The sequence below is a fragment of the Strix aluco genome, chromosome 30 (genome assembly GCF_031877795.1).
Source record: "Strix aluco isolate bStrAlu1 chromosome 30, bStrAlu1.hap1, whole genome shotgun sequence".
Lineage (NCBI taxonomy): Eukaryota > Metazoa > Chordata > Aves > Strigiformes > Strigidae > Strix > Strix aluco.
Genome location: NC_133960.1, coordinates 5,489,213 through 5,506,641, shown reverse-complemented (window position 1 = coordinate 5,506,641; position 17,429 = coordinate 5,489,213).

Sequence of the window (17,429 nt, the reverse complement as noted above, 5' to 3'; positions counted from 1 at the left end):
CTCTCCTTCAGACACCAGGGCAGCGTCTGGAACAGTTTCGACCAGCTTTCCACCCGTGATTGCACATCACCAAGTCCTCATCAGACTTGTACGAATCTGTGGGTCCCTGCAGAGGGAGCCATATGCGGGAGAGATGGACATGCGGACAACCAGATTGATTAAGCAATGCCAATTTTATTATGGTGAAACAAGCCTTTTATAATGCAGGTGAAAATCACATGATACAATCACGTGGTAGAATTCTCTCTGATTGGACAGTTATCTTTGCACATGCTCCTTAAGCTCTCTTCTGATTGAATGAGAACTGCCACATCGACATTGTACAAACTTCTTCCTCCGTCCAAACCCACACCCTGAAGTTGTTTAACTTCCTGGGTTCTTCCTCATTCTTCCAGGGTCATTTCATCACATCCTTGCCAACACTGAGGCTTTACCAGCCTTACTCATATGCAGGACTGCTCACATGCCCATTTCCCCCAGGAGGTCCTTACAAATCCCCACAATGCACCATCCCACAAAACACCATCCCCCATCCAGATTCCCACCATCCACCATCAACATACACCATCCCACAATCCACTATCCACCATCCACCATCCACCTTCCACGATCCATCATCAACCATCAACCATCCACCATCCCACAATCCACCAACAACCAAACACCTTCACACCGTCCAACATCCACCATCCCACAATCCAGCATCCAAAATCCAACATCCACGTTCCCACAATTAAACATCAGCCATCGACCATCCACCTTCCCACCAACAACCTTCACACCATCCACAATTTACCATCCCACAATCCACCATCCCACAATCCACCATCCACCATCCCACAATCAGCAATCCACTATCCACCCTCCAACTTCCCACCATCAACCATCCAACATATACCATACCACAATACACCATACACCATCCTCCATTCAACATCCACCACCACCCATCCACCTTCCAATATCATACAAAAAACTATCCGCCATCCACCATCCCAATTTCCACCATCCACCATCCAACATGTACCATCCATCATCAACAATCCATCATTTACCATCCAACACCCGACAATCCACGATCCAAAATGAAGCTTACCAACATCCACCAATCCACATCCACCACTCAGCATCCCAGGATCCACCATCGCACCTTAAAGCAGAGGACATTAATGCACATACGGGCGGAAATAAAGCACAGACTCTCAGATTCGCTCTTGCCCTGGAGAGCTTGTAGAGCACTGGGGAAAGGCAGGCAGAGAATTCCCTGCAAGCACCTTCTCTGTGACTGGGAAGCAGAAGTGTTCACATTGCTTCGCAGAATCGCTTTTGTGCAGAAAACAGTAACACTTGTTCAGAACGAAAGAAAGCACAGAGCCCCAGATTCTATGTTGTCCTGGAGAGCTTGCAGAGCACTGGAGAAAGGCAGGCAGAGAATTCCCTGCTAGCACCTTCTCTGTGCCTGGGAAGCAGAAGTGTTCATATTGCTTCTCAGAATCGCTTTTGTGCAGAAAACAGTAACACTTGTTCAGAAGGAAAGAAAGCACAGAGCCCCAGATTTGATGTTCTCCTGGAGAGCTTGCAGAGCACTGGGGAAAGGCAGGCAGAGAATTCCCTGCTAGCACCTTCTCTGTGCCTGGGAAGCAGAAGTGTTCACATTGCCTCACAGAAGCGCTTTTGTGCAGAAAACACTAACACTTGTTCAGAACAAAAGAAAGCACAGAGCCCCAAATTTGATGTTGTCCTGGAGAGCTTGCAGAGCACTGGGGAAAGGCAGGCAGAGAATTCCCTGCTAGCACCTTCTCTGTGCCTGGGAAGCAGAAGTGTTCACATTGCTTTGCAGAATCGCTTTTGTGCAGAAAACACTAACACTTGTTCAGAACGAAAGAAAGCACAGAGCCCCAGATTCTATGTTGTCCTGGAGAGCTTGCAGAGCACTGGGGAAAGGCAGGCAGAGAATTCCTTGCTAGCACCTTCTCTGTGCCTGGGAAGCAGCAGTGTTCACATTGCTTCGCAGAATCGCTTTTGTGCAGAAAACAGTAACACTCGTTCAGAACGAAAGAAAGCACACAGCCCCAGATTTTATGTTGTCCTGGAGAGCTTGCAGAGCACTGGGGAAAGGCAGGCAGAGAATTCCCTGCTAGCACCTTCTCTGTGCCTGGGAAGCAGAAGTGTTCACATTGCTTCGCAGAATCGCTTTTGTGCAGAAAACACTAACACTTGTTCAGAACGAAAGAAAGCACAGAGCCCCAGATTCTATGTTGTCCTGGAGAGCTTGCAGAGCACTGGGGAAAGGCAGGCAGAGAATTCCCTGCTAGCACCTTCTCTGTGCCTGGGAAGCAGAAGTGTTCACATTGCTTCGCAGAATCGCTTTTGTGCAGAAAACAGTACACTTGTTCAGAACGAAAGAAAGCACAGAGCCCCAGATTCTATGTTGTCCTGGAGAGCTTGCAGAGCACTGGAGAAAGGCAGGCAGAGAATTCCCTGCTAGCACCTTCTCTGTGCCTGGGAAGCAGAAGTGTTCACATTGCTTCGCAGAATCGCTTTTGTGCAGAAAACAGTAACACTTGTTCAGAACGAAAGAAAGCACAGAGCCCCAAATTTGCTGTTGTCCTGGAGAGCTTGCAGAGCACTGGGGAAAGGCAGGCAGAGAATTCCCTGCTAGCACCTTCTCTGTGCCTGGGAAGCAGAAGTGTTCACATTGCTTCGCAGAATCGCTTTTGTGCAGAAAACAGTAACACTTGTTCAGAAGGAAAGAAAGCACAGAGCCCCAGATTCTATGTTGTCCTGGAGAGCTTGCAGAGCACTGGGGAAAGGCAGGCAGAGAATTCCCTGATAGCACCTTCTCTGTGCCTGGGAAGCAGAAGTGTTCACATTGCTTCGCAGAATCGCTTTTGTGCAGAAAACAGTAACACTTGTTCAGAACGAAAGAAAGCACACAGCCCCAGATTCTATGTTGTCCTGGAGAGCTTGCAGAGCACTGGGGAAAGGCAGGCAGAGAATTCCCTGCTAGCACCTTCTCTGTGCCTGGGAAGCAGAAGTGTTCACATTGCTTCGCAGAATCGCTTTTGTGCAGAAAACAGCAACACTTGTTCAGAATGAAAGAAAGCACAGAGCCCCAGGTTTGCTGTTGTCCTGGAGAGCTTGCAGAGCACTGGGGAAAGGCAGGCAGAGAATTCCCTGCTAGCACCTTCTCTGTGCCTGGGAAGCAGAAGTGTTCACATTGCTTCGCAGAATCGCTTTTGTGCAGAAAACACTAAGACTTGTTCAGAACGAAAGAAAGCACACAGCCCCAGATTTGCTGTTGTCCTGGAGAGCTTGCAGAGCACTGGGGAAAGGCAGGCAGAGAATTCCCTGCTAGCACCTTCTCTGTGCCTGGGAAGCAGAAGTGTTCACATTGCTTCGCAGAATCGCTTTTGTGCAGAAAACAGTAACACTTGTTCAGAACGAAAGAAAGCAGAGAGCCCCAAATTTGATGTTGTCCTGGAGAGCTTGCAGAGCACTGGGGAAAGGCAGGCAGAGAATTCCCTGCTAGCACCTTCTCTGTGCCTGGGAAGCAGAGTGTTCACATTGCTTCGCAGAATCGCTTTTGTGCAGAAAACAGTAACACTTGTTCAGAACGAAAGAAAGCACAGAGCCCCAGATTCTATGTTGTCCTGGAGAGCTTGCAGAGCACTGGGGAAAGGCAGGCAGAGAATTCCCTGCTAGCACCTTCTCTGTGCCTGGGAAGCAGAAGTGTTCACATTGCTTCGCAGAATCGCTTTTGTGCAGAAAACAGTAACACTTGTTCAGAACGAAAGAAAGCACAGAGCCCCAAATTTGCTGTTGTCCTGGAGAGCTTGCAGAGCACTGGGGAAAGGCAGGCAGAGAATTCCCTGCTAGCACCTTCTCTGTGCCTGGGAAGCAGAAGTGTTCACATTGCTTCGCAGAATCGCTTTTGTGCAGAAAACAGTAACACTTGTTCAGAACGAAAGAAAGCACAGAGCCCCAGATTTGCTGTTGTCCTGGAGAGTTTGCAGAGCACTGGGGAAAGGCAGGCAGAGAATTCCCTGCTAGCACCTTCTCTGTGCCTGGGAAGCAGAAGTGTTCACATTGCTTCGCAGAATCGCTTTTGTGCAGAAAACAGTAACACTTGTTCAGAACGAAAGAAAGCACACAGCCCCAGATTTGCTGTTGTCCTGGAGTGCTTGCAGAGCACTGGGGAAAAGCAGGCAGAGAATTCCCTGCAAGCACATTCTCTGTGCCTGGGAAGCAGAAGTGTTCACATTGCTTCGCAGAATCGCTTTTGTGCAGAAAACACTAACACTTGTTCAGAACGAAAGAAAGCACAGAGCCCCAGATTCTATGTTGTCCTGGAGAGCTTGCAGAGCACTGGGGAAAGGCAGGCAGAGAATTCCCTGCTAGCACCTTCTCTGTGCCTGGGAAGCAGAAGTGTTCACATTGCTTCGCAGAATCGCTTTTGTGCAGAAAACAGTAACACTTGTTCAGAACGAAAGAAAGCACAGAGCCCCAGATTCTATGTTGTCCTGGAGAGCTTGCAGAGCACTGGGGAAAGGCAGGCAGAGAATTCCCTGCTAGCACCTTCTCTGTGCCTGGGAAGCAGAAGTGTTCACATTGCCTCACAGAAGCGCTTTTGTGCAGAAAACACTAACACTCGTTCAGAATGAAAGAAAGCACAGAGCCCCAGATTTGCTGTTGTCCTGGAGAGCTTGCAGAGCACTGGGGAAAGGCAGGCAGAGAATTCCCTGCTAGCACCTTCTCTGTGCCTGGGAAGCAGAAGTGTTCACATTGCCTCACAGAAGCGCTTTTGTGCAGAAAACACTAACACTCGTTCAGAACGAAAGAAAGCACAGAGCCCCAGATTTGCTGTTGTCCTGGAGAGCTTGCAGAGCACTGGGGAAAGGCAGGCATAGAATTCCCTGCTAGCACCTTCTCTGTGCCTGGGAAGCAGAAGTGTTCACATTGCTTCGCAGAATCGCTTTTGTGCAGAAAACAGTAACACTTGTTCAGAACGAAAGAAAGCACACAGCCCCAGATTTGCTGTTGTCCTGGAGTGCTTGCAGAGCACTGGGGAAAAGCAGGCAGAGAATTCCCTGCAAGCACCTTCTCTGTGCCTGGGAAGCAGAAGTGTTCACATTGCTTCGCAGAATCGCTTTTGTGCAGAAAACACTAACACTTGTTCAGAAGGAAAGAAAGCACAGAGCCCCAGATTCTATGTTGTCCTGGAGAGCTTGCAGAGCACTGGGGAAAGGCAGGCAGAGAATTCCCTGCTAGCACCTTCTCTGTGCGTGGGAAGCAGAAGTGTTCACATTGCCTCACAGAAGCGCTTTTGTGCAGAAAACAGTAACACTTGTTCAGAACGAAAGAAAGCACAGAGCCCCAGATTTGCTGTTGTCCTGGAGAGCTTGCAGAGCACTGGGGAAAGGCAGGCAGAGAATTCCCTGCTAGCACCTTCTCTGTGCCTGGGAAGCAGAAGTGTTCACATTGCTTCGCAGAATCGCTTTTGTGCAGAAAACACTAACACTTGTTCAGAAGGAAAGAAAGCACAGAGCCCCAGATTTTATGTTGTCCTGGAGAGCTTGCAGAGCACTGGGGAAAGGCAGGCAGAGAATTCCCTGCTAGCACCTTCTCTGTGCCTGGGAAGCAGAAGTGTTCACATTGCCTCACAGAAGCGCTTTTGTGCAGAAAACAGTAACACTTGTTCAGAACGAAAGAAAGCACAGAGCCCCAGATTTGCTGTTGTCCTGGAGAGCTTGCAGAGCACTGGGGAAAGGCAGGCAGAGAATTCCCTGCTAGCACCTTCTCTGTGCCTGGGAAGCAGAAGTGTTCACATTGCTTCGCAGAATCGCTTTTGTGCAGAAAACACTAACACTTGTTCAGAACGAAAGAAAGCACAGAGCCCCAGATTTGCTGTTGTCCTGGAGAGCTTGCAGAGCACTGGGGAAAGGCAGGCAGAGAATTCCCTGCTAGCACCTTCTCTGTGCCTGGGAAGCAGAAGTGTTCACATTGCTTCGCAGAATCGCTTTTGTGCAGAAAACACTAACACTTGTTCAGAACGAAAGAAAGCACAGAGCCCCAGATTCTATGTTGTCCTGGAGAGCTTGCAGAGCACTGGGGAAAGGCAGGCAGAGAATTCCCTGCTAGCACCTTCTCTGTGCCTGGGAAGCAGAAGTGTTCACATTGCTTCGCAAGAATCGCTTTTGTGCAGAAAACACTAACACTTGTTCAGAACGAAAGAAAGCACAGAGCCCCAGATTCTATGTTGTCCTGGAGAGCTTGCAGAGCACTGGAGAAAGGCAGGCAGAGAATTCCCTGCTAGCACCTTCTCTGTGCCTGGGAAGCAGAAGTGTTCACATTGCCTCACAGAAGCGCTTTTGTGCAGAAAACAGTAACACTTGTTCAGAACGAAAGAAAGCACAGAGCCCCAGATTTGCTGTTGTCCTGGAGAGCTTGCAGAGCACTGGGGAAAGGCAGGCAGAGAATTCCCTGCTAGCACCTTCTCTGTGCCTGGGAAGCAGAAGTGTTCACATTGCTTCGCAGAATCGCTTTTGTGCAGAAAACACTAACACTTGTTCAGAACGAAAGAAAGCACAGAGCCCCAGATTTGCTGTTGTCCTGGAGAGCTTGCAGAGCACTGGGGAAAGGCAGGCAGAGAATTCCCTGCTAGCACCTTCTCTGTGCCTGGGAAGCAGAAGTGTTCACATTGCTTCGCAGAATCGCTTTTGTGCAGAAAACACTAACACTTGTTCAGAACGAAAGAAAGCACAGAGCCCCAGATTCTATGTTGTCCTGGAGAGCTTGCAGAGCACTGGGGAAAGGCAGGCAGAGAATTCCCTGCTAGCACCTTCTCTGTGCCTGGGAAGCAGAAGTGTTCACATTGCTTCGCAAGAATCGCTTTTGTGCAGAAAACACTAACACTTGTTCAGAACGAAAGAAAGCACAGAGCCCCAGATTCTATGTTGTCCTGGAGAGCTTGCAGAGCACTGGGGAAAGGCAGGCAGAGAATTCCCTGCTAGCACCTTCTCTGTGCCTGGGAAGCAGAAGTGTTCACATTGCTTCGCAAGAATCGCTTTTGTGCAGAAAACACTAACACTTGTTCAGAACGAAAGAAAGCACAGAGCCGCAGATTCTATGTTGTCCTGGAGAGCTTGCAGAGCACTGGGGAAAGGCAGGCAGAGAATTCCCTGCTAGCACCTTCTCTGTGCCTGGGAAGCAGAAGTGTTCACATTGCTTCGCAGAATCGCTTTTGTGCAGAAAACACTAACACTTGTTCAGAAGGAAAGAAAGCACAGAGCCCCAGATTCTATGTTGTCCTGGAGAGCTTGCAGAGCACTGGGGAAAGGCAGGCAGAGAATTCCCTGCTAGCACCTTCTCTGTGCCTGGGAAGCAGAAGTGTTCACATTGCTTCGCAGAATCGCTTTTGTGCAGAAAACAGTAACACTTGTTCAGAACGAAAGAAAGCACAGAGCCCCAAATTTGCTGTTGTCCTGGAGAGCTTGCAGAGCACTGGGGAAAGGCAGGCAGAGAATTCCCTGCTAGCACCTTCTCTGTGCCTGGGAAGCAGAAGTGTTCACATTGCTTCGCAGAATCGCTTTTGTGCAGAAAACAGTAACACTTGTTCAGAACGAAAGAAAGCACAGAGCCCCAGATTCTATGTTGTCCTGGAGAGCTTGCAGAGCACTGGGGAAAGGCAGGCAGAGAATTCCCTGCTAGCACCTTCTCTGTGCCTGGGAAGCAGGAGTGTTCACATTGCTTCGCAAGAATCGCTTTTGTGCAGAAAACACTAACACTTGTTCAGAACGAAAGAAAGCACAGAGCCCCAGATTCTATGTTGTCCTGGAGAGCTTGCAGAGCACTGGGGAAAGGCAGGCAGAGAATTCCCTGCTAGCACCTTCTCTGTGCCTGGGAAGCAGAAGTGTTCACATTGCTTCGCAGAATCGCTTTTGTGCAGAAAACAGTAACACTTGTTCAGAAGGAAAGAAAGCACAGAGCCCCAGATTCTATGTTGTCCTGGAGAGCTTGCAGAGCACTGGGGAAAGGCAGGCAGAGAATTCCCTGCTAGCACCTTCTCTGTGCCTGGGAAGCAGAAGTGTTCACATTGCCTCACAGAAGCGCTTTTGTGCAGAAAACACTAACACTTGTTCAGAACGAAAGAAAGCACAGAGCCCCAAATTTGATGTTGTCCTGGAGAGCTTGCAGAGCACTGGGGAAAGGCAGGCAGAGAATTCCCTGCTAGCACCTTCTCTGTGCCTGGGAAGCAGAAGTGTTCACATTGCTTCGCAGAATCGCTTTTGTGCAGAAAACAGTAACACTTGTTCAGAACGAAAGAAAGCACAGAGCCCCAAATTTGCTGTTGTCCTGGAGAGCTTGCAGAGCACTGGGGAAAGGCAGGCAGAGAATTCCCTGCTAGCACCTTCTCTGTGCCTGGGAAGCAGAAGTGTTCACATTGCTTCGCAGAATCGCTTTTGTGCAGAAAACAGTAACACTTGTTCAGAACGAAAGAAAGCACAGAGCCCCAGATTTGCTGTTGTCCTGGAGAGCTTGCAGAGCACTGGGGAAAGGCAGGCAGAGAATTCCCTGCTAGCACCTTCTCTGTGCCTGGGAAGCAGAAGTGTTCACATTGCTTCGCAGAATCGCTTTTGTGCAGAAAACAGTAACACTTGTTCAGAATGAAAGAAAGCACACAGCCCCAGATTTGCTGTTGTCCTGGAGTGCTTGCAGAGCACTGGGGAAAAGCAGGCAGAGAATTCCCTGCAAGCACATTCTCTGTGCCTGGGAAGCAGAAGTGTTCACATTGCTTCGCAGAATCGCTTTTGTGCAGAAAACACTAACACTTGTTCAGAACGAAAGAAAGCACAGAGCCCCAGATTCTATGTTGTCCTGGAGAGCTTGCAGAGCACTGGGGAAAGGCAGGCAGAGAATTCCCTGCTAGCACCTTCTCTGTGCCTGGGAAGCAGAAGTGTTCACATTGCTTCGCAGAATCGCTTTTGTGCAGAAAACAGTAACACTTGTTCAGAACGAAAGAAAGCACAGAGCCCCAGATTCTATGTTGTCCTGGAGAGCTTGCAGAGCACTGGGGAAAGGCAGGCAGAGAATTCCCTGCTAGCACCTTCTCTGTGCCTGGGAAGCAGAAGTGTTCACATTGCCTCACAGAAGCGCTTTTGTGCAGAAAACACTAACACTCGTTCAGAATGAAAGAAAGCACAGAGCCCCAGATTTGCTGTTGTCCTGGAGAGCTTGCAGAGCACTGGGGAAAGGCAGGCAGAGAATTCCCTGCTAGCACCTTCTCTGTGCCTGGGAAGCAGAAGTGTTCACATTGCCACACAGAAGCGCTTTTGTGCAGAAAACACTAACACTCGTTCAGAACGAAAGAAAGCACAGAGCCCCAGATTTGCTGTTGTCCTGGAGAGCTTGCAGAGCACTGGGGAAAGGCAGGCATAGAATTCCCTGCTAGCACCTTCTCTGTGCCTGGGAAGCAGAAGTGTTCACATTGCTTCGCAGAATCGCTTTTGTGCAGAAAACAGTAACACTTGTTCAGAACGAAAGAAAGCACACAGCCCCAGATTTGCTGTTGTCCTGGAGTGCTTGCAGAGCACTGGGGAAAAGCAGGCAGAGAATTCCCTGCAAGCACCTTCTCTGTGCCTGGGAAGCAGAAGTGTTCACATTGCTTCGCAGAATCGCTTTTGTGCAGAAAACACTAACACTTGTTCAGAAGGAAAGAAAGCACAGAGCCCCAGGTTTGATGTTGTCCTGGAGAGCTTGCAGAGCACTGGGGAAAGGCAGGCAGAGAATTCCCTGCTAGCACCTTCTCTGTGCCTGGGAAGCAGAAGTGTTCACATTGCTTCGCAGAATCGCTTTTGTGCAGAAAACAGTAACACTTGTTCAGAAGGAAAGAAAGCACAGAGCCCCAGATTCTATGTTGTCCTGGAGAGCTTGCAGAGCACTGGGGAAAGGCAGGCAGAGAATTCCCTGCTAGCACCTTCTCTGTGCCTGGGAAGCAGAAGTGTTCACATTGCTTCGCAAGAATCGCTTTTGTGCAGAAAACAGTAACACTTGTTCAGAAGGAAAGAAAGCACAGAGCCCCAGATTCTATGTTGTCCTGGAGAGCTTGCAGAGCACTGGGGAAAGGCAGGCAGAGAATTCCTTGCTAGCACCTTCTCTGTGCCTGGGAAGCAGAAGTGTTCACATTGCTTCGCAGAATCGCTTTTGTGCAGAAAACAGTAACACTTGTTCAGAACGAAAGAAAGCACAGAGCCCCAGATTCTATGTTGTCCTGGAGAGCTTGCAGAGCACTGGGGAAAGGCAGGCAGAGAATTCCCTGCTAGCACCTTCTCTGTGCCTGGGAAGCAGAAGTGTTCACATTGCCTCACAGAAGCGCTTTTGTGCAGAAAACACTAACACTTGTTCAGAACAAAAGAAAGCACAGAGCCCCAAATTTGATGTTGTCCTGGAGAGCTTGCAGAGCACTGGGGAAAGGCAGGCAGAGAATTCCCTGCTAGCACCTTCTCTGTGCCTGGGAAGCAGAGTGTTCACATTGCTTCGCAGAATCGCTTTTGTGCAGAAAACACTAACACTTGTTCAGAACGAAAGAAAGCACAGAGCCCCAGATTCTATGTTGTCCTGGAGAGCTTGCAGAGCACTGGGGAAAGGCAGGCAGAGAATTCCTTGCTAGCACCTTCTCTGTGCCTGGGAAGCAGAAGTGTTCACATTGCTTCTCAGAATCGCTTTTGTGCAGAAAACAGTAACACTTGTTCAGAACGAAAGAAAGCACAGAGCCCCAGATTTTATGTTGTCCTGGAGAGCTTGCAGAGCACTGGGGAAAGGCAGGCAGAGAATTCCCTGCTAGCACCTTCTCTGTGCCTGGGAAGCAGAAGTGTTCACATTGCTTCTCAGAATCGCTTTTGTGCAGAAAACACTAACACTTGTTCAGAACGAAAGAAAGCACAGAGCCCCAGATTCTATGTTGTCCTGGAGAGCTTGCAGAGCACTGGGGAAAGGCAGGCATAGAATTCCCTGCTAGCACCTTCTCTGTGCCTGGGAAGCAGAAGTGTTCACATTGCTTCGCAGAATCGCTTTTGTGCAGAAAACAGTACACTTGTTCAGAACGAAAGAAAGCACAGAGCCCCAGATTCTATGTTGTCCTGGAGAGCTTGCAGAGCACTGGGGAAAGGCAGGCAGAGAATTCCTTGCTAGCACCTTCTCTGTGCCTGGGAAGCAGAAGTGTTCACATTGCTTCGCAGAATCGCTTTTGTGCAGAAAACAGTAACACTTGTTCAGAACGAAAGAAAGCACAGAGCCCCAGATTCTATGTTGTCCTGGAGAGCTTGCAGAGCACTGGGGAAAGGCAGGCAGAGAATTCCCTGCTAGCACCTTCTCTGTGCCTGGGAAGCAGAAGTGTTCACATTGCCTCACAGAAGCGCTTTTGTGCAGAAAACACTAACACTTGTTCAGAACAAAAGAAAGCACAGAGCCCCAAATTTGATGTTGTCCTGGAGAGCTTGCAGAGCACTGGGGAAAGGCAGGCAGAGAATTCCCTGCTAGCACCTTCTCTGTGCCTGGGAAGCAGAGTGTTCACATTGCTTCGCAGAATCGCTTTTGTGCAGAAAACACTAACACTTGTTCAGAACGAAAGAAAGCACAGAGCCCCAGATTCTATGTTGTCCTGGAGAGCTTGCAGAGCACTGGGGAAAGGCAGGCAGAGAATTCCTTGCTAGCACCTTCTCTGTGCCTGGGAAGCAGAAGTGTTCACATTGCTTCTCAGAATCGCTTTTGTGCAGAAAACAGTAACACTTGTTCAGAACGAAAGAAAGCACAGAGCCCCAGATTTTATGTTGTCCTGGAGAGCTTGCAGAGCACTGGGGAAAGGCAGGCAGAGAATTCCCTGCTAGCACCTTCTCTGTGCCTGGGAAGCAGAAGTGTTCACATTGCTTCTCAGAATCGCTTTTGTGCAGAAAACACTAACACTTGTTCAGAACGAAAGAAAGCACAGAGCCCCAGATTCTATGTTGTCCTGGAGAGCTTGCAGAGCACTGGGGAAAGGCAGGCATAGAATTCCCTGCTAGCACCTTCTCTGTGCCTGGGAAGCAGAAGTGTTCACATTGCTTCGCAGAATCGCTTTTGTGCAGAAAACAGTACACTTGTTCAGAACGAAAGAAAGCACAGAGCCCCAGATTCTATGTTGTCCTGGAGAGCTTGCAGAGCACTGGAGAAAGGCAGGCAGAGAATTCCCTGCTAGCACCTTCTCTGTGCCTGGGAAGCAGAAGTGTTCACATTGCTTCGCAGAATCGCTTTTGTGCAGAAAACAGTAACACTTGTTCAGAACGAAAGAAAGCACAGAGCCCCAGATTCTATGTTGTCCTGGAGAGCTTGCAGAGCACTGGGGAAAGGCAGGCAGAGAATTCCCTGCTAGCACCTTCTCTGTGCCTGGGAAGCAGAAGTGTTCACATTGCTTCGCAAGAATCGCTTTTGTGCAGAAAACAGTAACACTTGTTCAGAACAAAAGAAAGCACAGAGCCCCAAATTTGATGTTGTCCTGGAGAGCTTGCAGAGCACTGGGGAAAGGCAGGCAGAGAATTCCCTGCTAGCACCTTCTCTGTGCCTGGGAAGCAGAGTGTTCACATTGCTTCGCAGAATCGCTTTTGTGCAGAAAACACTAACACTTGTTCAGAACGAAAGAAAGCACAGAGCCCCAGATTCTATGTTGTCCTGGAGAGCTTGCAGAGCACTGGGGAAAGGCAGGCAGAGAATTCCTTGCTAGCACCTTCTCTGTGCCTGGGAAGCAGAAGTGTTCACATTGCTTCTCAGAATCGCTTTTGTGCAGAAAACAGTAACACTTGTTCAGAACGAAAGAAAGCACAGAGCCCCAGATTTTATGTTGTCCTGGAGAGCTTGCAGAGCACTGGGGAAAGGCAGGCAGAGAATTCCCTGCTAGCACCTTCTCTGTGCCTGGGAAGCAGAAGTGTTCACATTGCTTCTCAGAATCGCTTTTGTGCAGAAAACACTAACACTTGTTCAGAAGGAAAGAAAGCACAGAGCCCCAGATTCTATGTTGTCCTGGAGAGCTTGCAGAGCACTGGGGAAAGGCAGGCAGAGAATTCCCTGCTAGCACCTTCTCTGTGCCTGGGAAGCAGAAGTGTTCACATTGCTTCGCAGAATCGCTTTTGTGCAGAAAACAGTACACTTGTTCAGAACGAAAGAAAGCACAGAGCCCCAGATTCTATGTTGTCCTGGAGAGCTTGCAGAGCACTGGAGAAAGGCAGGCAGAGAATTCCCTGCTAGCACCTTCTCTGTGCCTGGGAAGCAGAAGTGTTCACATTGCTTCGCAGAATCGCTTTTGTGCAGAAAACACTAACACTTGTTCAGAACGAAAGAAAGCACAGAGCCCCAGATTCTATGTTGTCCTGGAGAGCTTGCAGAGCACTGGAGAAAGGCAGGCAGAGAATTCCCTGCTAGCACCTTCTCTGTGCCTGGGAAGCAGAAGTGTTCACATTGCTTCGCAGAATCGCTTTTGTGCAGAAAACAGTAACACTTGTTCAGAAGGAAAGAAAGCACAGAGCCCCAGATTCTATGTTGTCCTGGAGAGCTTGCAGAGCACTGGGGAAAGGCAGGCAGAGAATTCCCTGCTAGCACCTTCTCTGTGCCTGGGAAGCAGAAGTGTTCACATTGCTTCGCAGAATCGCTTTTGTGCAGAAAACACTAACACTTGTTCAGAACGAAAGAAAGCACAGAGCCCCAGATTTGCTGTTGTCCTGGAGAGCTTGCAGAGCACTGGGGAAAGGCAGGCAGAGAATTCCCTGCTAGCACCTTCTCTGTGCCTGGGAAGCAGAAGTGTTCACATTGCTTCGCAGAATCGCTTTTGTGCAGAAAACAGTAACACTTGTTCAGAACGAAAGAAAGCACAGAGCCCCAGATTTGCTGTTGTCCTGGAGAGTTTGCAGAGCACTGGGGAAAGGCAGGCAGAGAATTCCCTGCTAGCACCTTCTCTGTGCCTGGGAAGCAGAAGTGTTCACATTGCCTCACAGAATCGCTTTTGTGCAGAAAACACTAACACTCGTTCAGAACGAAAGAAAGCACAGAGCCCCAGATTTGCTGTTGTCCTGGAGAGCTTGCAGAGCACTGGGGAAAGGCAGGCAGAGAATTCCCTGCTAGCACCTTCTCTGTGCCTGGGAAGCAGAAGTGTTCACATTGCTTCGCAGAATCGCTTTTGTGCAGAAAACACTAACACTTGTTCAGAACGAAAGAAAGCACAGAGCCCCAGATTCCATGTTGTCCTGGAGAGCTTGCAGAGCACTGGGGAAAGGCAGGCAGAGAATTCCCTGCTAGCACCTTCTCTGTGCCTGGGAAGCAGAAGTGTTCACATTGCCTCACAGAAGCGCTTTTGTGCAGAAAACACTAACACTCGTTCAGAACGAAAGAAAGCACAGAGCCCCAGATTTGCTGTTGTCCTGGAGAGCTTGCAGAGCACTGGGGAAAGGCAGGCAGAGAATTCCCTGCTAGCACCTTCTCTGTGCCTGGGAAGCAGAAGTGTTCACATTGCTTCGCAGAATCGCTTTTGTGCAGAAAACACTAACACTTGTTCAGAACGAAAGAAAGCACACAGCCCCAGATTTGCTGTTGTCCTGGAGAGCTTGCAGAGCACTGGGGAAAGGCAGGCAGAGAATTCCTTGCTAGCACCTTCTCTGTGCCTGGGAAGCAGAAGTGTTCACATTCCTTCGCAGAAACGCTTTTGTGCAGAAAACAGTAACACTTGTTCAGAAGGAAAGAAAGCACAGAGAACCAGATTCTATGTTGTCCTGGAGAGCTTGCAGAGCACTGGGGAAAGGCAGGCAGAGAATTCCCTGCTAGCACCTTCTCTGTGCCTGTTCACATTGCTTCGCAGAATCGCTTTTGTGCAGAAAACACTAACACTTGTTCAGAACGAAAGAAAGCACAGAGCTCCAGATTTTATGTTGTCCTGGAGAGCTTGCAGAGCACTGGGGAAAGGCAGGCAGAGAATTCCTTGCTAGCACCTTCTCTGTGCCTGGGAAGCAGAAGTGTTCACATTGCTTCGCAGAATCGCTTTTGTGCAGAAAACACTAACACTTGTTCAGAAGGAAAGAAAGCACAGAGCCCCAGATTCTATGTTGTCCTGGAGAGCTTGCAGAGCACTGGAGAAAGGCAGGCAGAGAATTTCCTGCTAGCACCTTCTCTGTGCCTGGGAAGCAGAAGTGTTCACATTGCTTCGCAAGAATCGCTTTTGTGCAGAAAACAGTAACACTTGTTCAGAAGGAAAGAAAGCACAGAGCCCCAGATTTTATGTTGTCCTGGAGAGCTTGCAGAGCACTGGGGAAAGGCAGGCAGAGAATTCCCTGATAGCACCTTCTCTGTGCCTGTTCACATTGCTTCGCAGAATCGCTTTTGTGCAGAAAACACTAACACTTGTTAAGAAGGAAAGAAAGCACAGAGCCCCAGATTTTATGTTGTCCTGGAGAGCTTGCAGAGCACTGGGGAAAGGCAGGCAGAGAATTCCCTGCTAGCACCTTCTCTGTGCCTGGGAAGCAGAAGTGTTCACATTGCTTCGCAGAATCGCTTTTGTGCAGAAAACAGTAACACTTGTTCAGAACGAAAGAAAGCACACAGCCCCAGATTTTATGTTGTCCTGGAGAGCTTGCAGAGCACTGGGGAAAGGCAGGCAGAGAATTCCCTGCTAGCACCTTCTCTGTGCCTGGGAAGCAGAAGTGTTCACATTACTTCGCAGAATCACTTTTGTGCAGAAAACAGCAACACTTGTTCAGAATGAAAGAAAGCACAGAGCCCCAGGTTTGCTGTTGTCCTGGAGAGCTTGCAGAGCACTGGGGAAAGGCAGGCAGAGAATTCCCTGCTAGCACCTTCTCTGTGCCTGGGAAGCAGAAGTGTTCACATTGCTTCGCAGAATCGCTTTTGTGCAGAAAACACTAACACTTGTTCAGAAGGAAAGAAAGCACAGAGCCCCAGATTCTATGTTGTCCTGGAGAGCCTGCAGAGCACTGGGGAAAGGCAGGCAGAGAATTCCCTGCTAGCACCTTCTCTGTGCCTGGGAAGCAGAAGTGTTCACATTGCTTCACAGAATCGCTTTTGTGCAGAAAACACTAACACTTGTTCAGAATGAAAGAAAGCACAGAGCCCCAGATTCTATGTTGTCCTGGAGAGCTTGCAGAGCACTGGGGAAAGGCAGGCAGAGAATTCCCTGCTAGCACCTTCTCTGTGCCTGGGAAGCAGAAGTGTTCACATTGCTTCGCAGAATCGCTTTTGTGCAGAAAACAGTAACACTTGTTCAGAACGAAAGAAAGCACAGAGCCCCAAATTTGATGTTGTCCTGGAGAGCTTGCAGAGCACTGGGGAAAGGCAGGCAGAGAATTCCCTGCTAGCACCTTCTCTGTGCCTGGGAAGCAGAAGTGTTCACATTGCTTCGCAGAATCGCTTTTGTGCAGAAAACACTAAGACTTGTTCAGAACGAAAGAAAGCACACAGCCCCAGATTTGCTGTTGTCCTGGAGAGCTTGCAGAGCACTGGGGAAAGGCAGGCAGAGAATTCCCTGCTAGCACCTTCTCTGTGCCTGGGAAGCAGAAGTGTTCATATTGCTTCGCAGAATCGCTTTTGTGCAGAAAACACTAACACTTGTTCAGAACGAAAGAAAGCACACAGCCCCAGATTTGCTGTTGTCCTGGAGAGCTTGCAGAGCACTGGGGAAAGGCAGGCAGAGAATTCCCTGCTAGCACCTTCTCTGTGCCTGGGAAGCAGAAGTGTTCACATTGCTTCGCAGAATCGCTTTTGTGCAGAAAACACTAACACTTGTTCAGAAGGAAAGAAAGCACAGAGCCCCAGATTCTATGTTGTCCTGGAGAGCTTGCAGAGCACTGGGGAAAGGCAGGCAGAGAATTCCCTGCTAGCACCTTCTCTGTGCCTGGGAAGTAGAAGTGTTCCCATTGCTTCGCAGAATCGCTTTTGTGCAGAAAACACTAACACTTGTTCAGAATGAACGAAAGCACAGAGCCCCAGATTTGATGTTGCCCTGGAGAGCTTGCAGAGCACTGGGGAAAGGCAGGCAGAGAATTCCCTGCTAGCACCTTCTCTGTGCCTGGGAAGCAGAAGTGTTCACATTGCTTCGCAAGAATCGCTTTTGTGCAGAAAACACTAACACTTGTTCAGAAGGAAAGAAAGCACAGAGCCCCAGATTTTATGTTGTCCTGGAGAGCTTGCAGAGCACTGGGGAAAGGCAGGCAGAGAATTCCTTGCTAGCACCTTCTCTGTGCCTGGGAAGCAGAAGTGTTCACATTGCTTCGCAGAATCGCTTTTGTGCAGAAAACAGTAACACTTGTTCAGAAGGAAAGAAAGCACAGAGCCCCAGATTCTATGTTGTCCTGGAGAGCTTGCAGAGCACTGGGGAAAGGCAGGCAGAGAATTCCCTGCTAGCA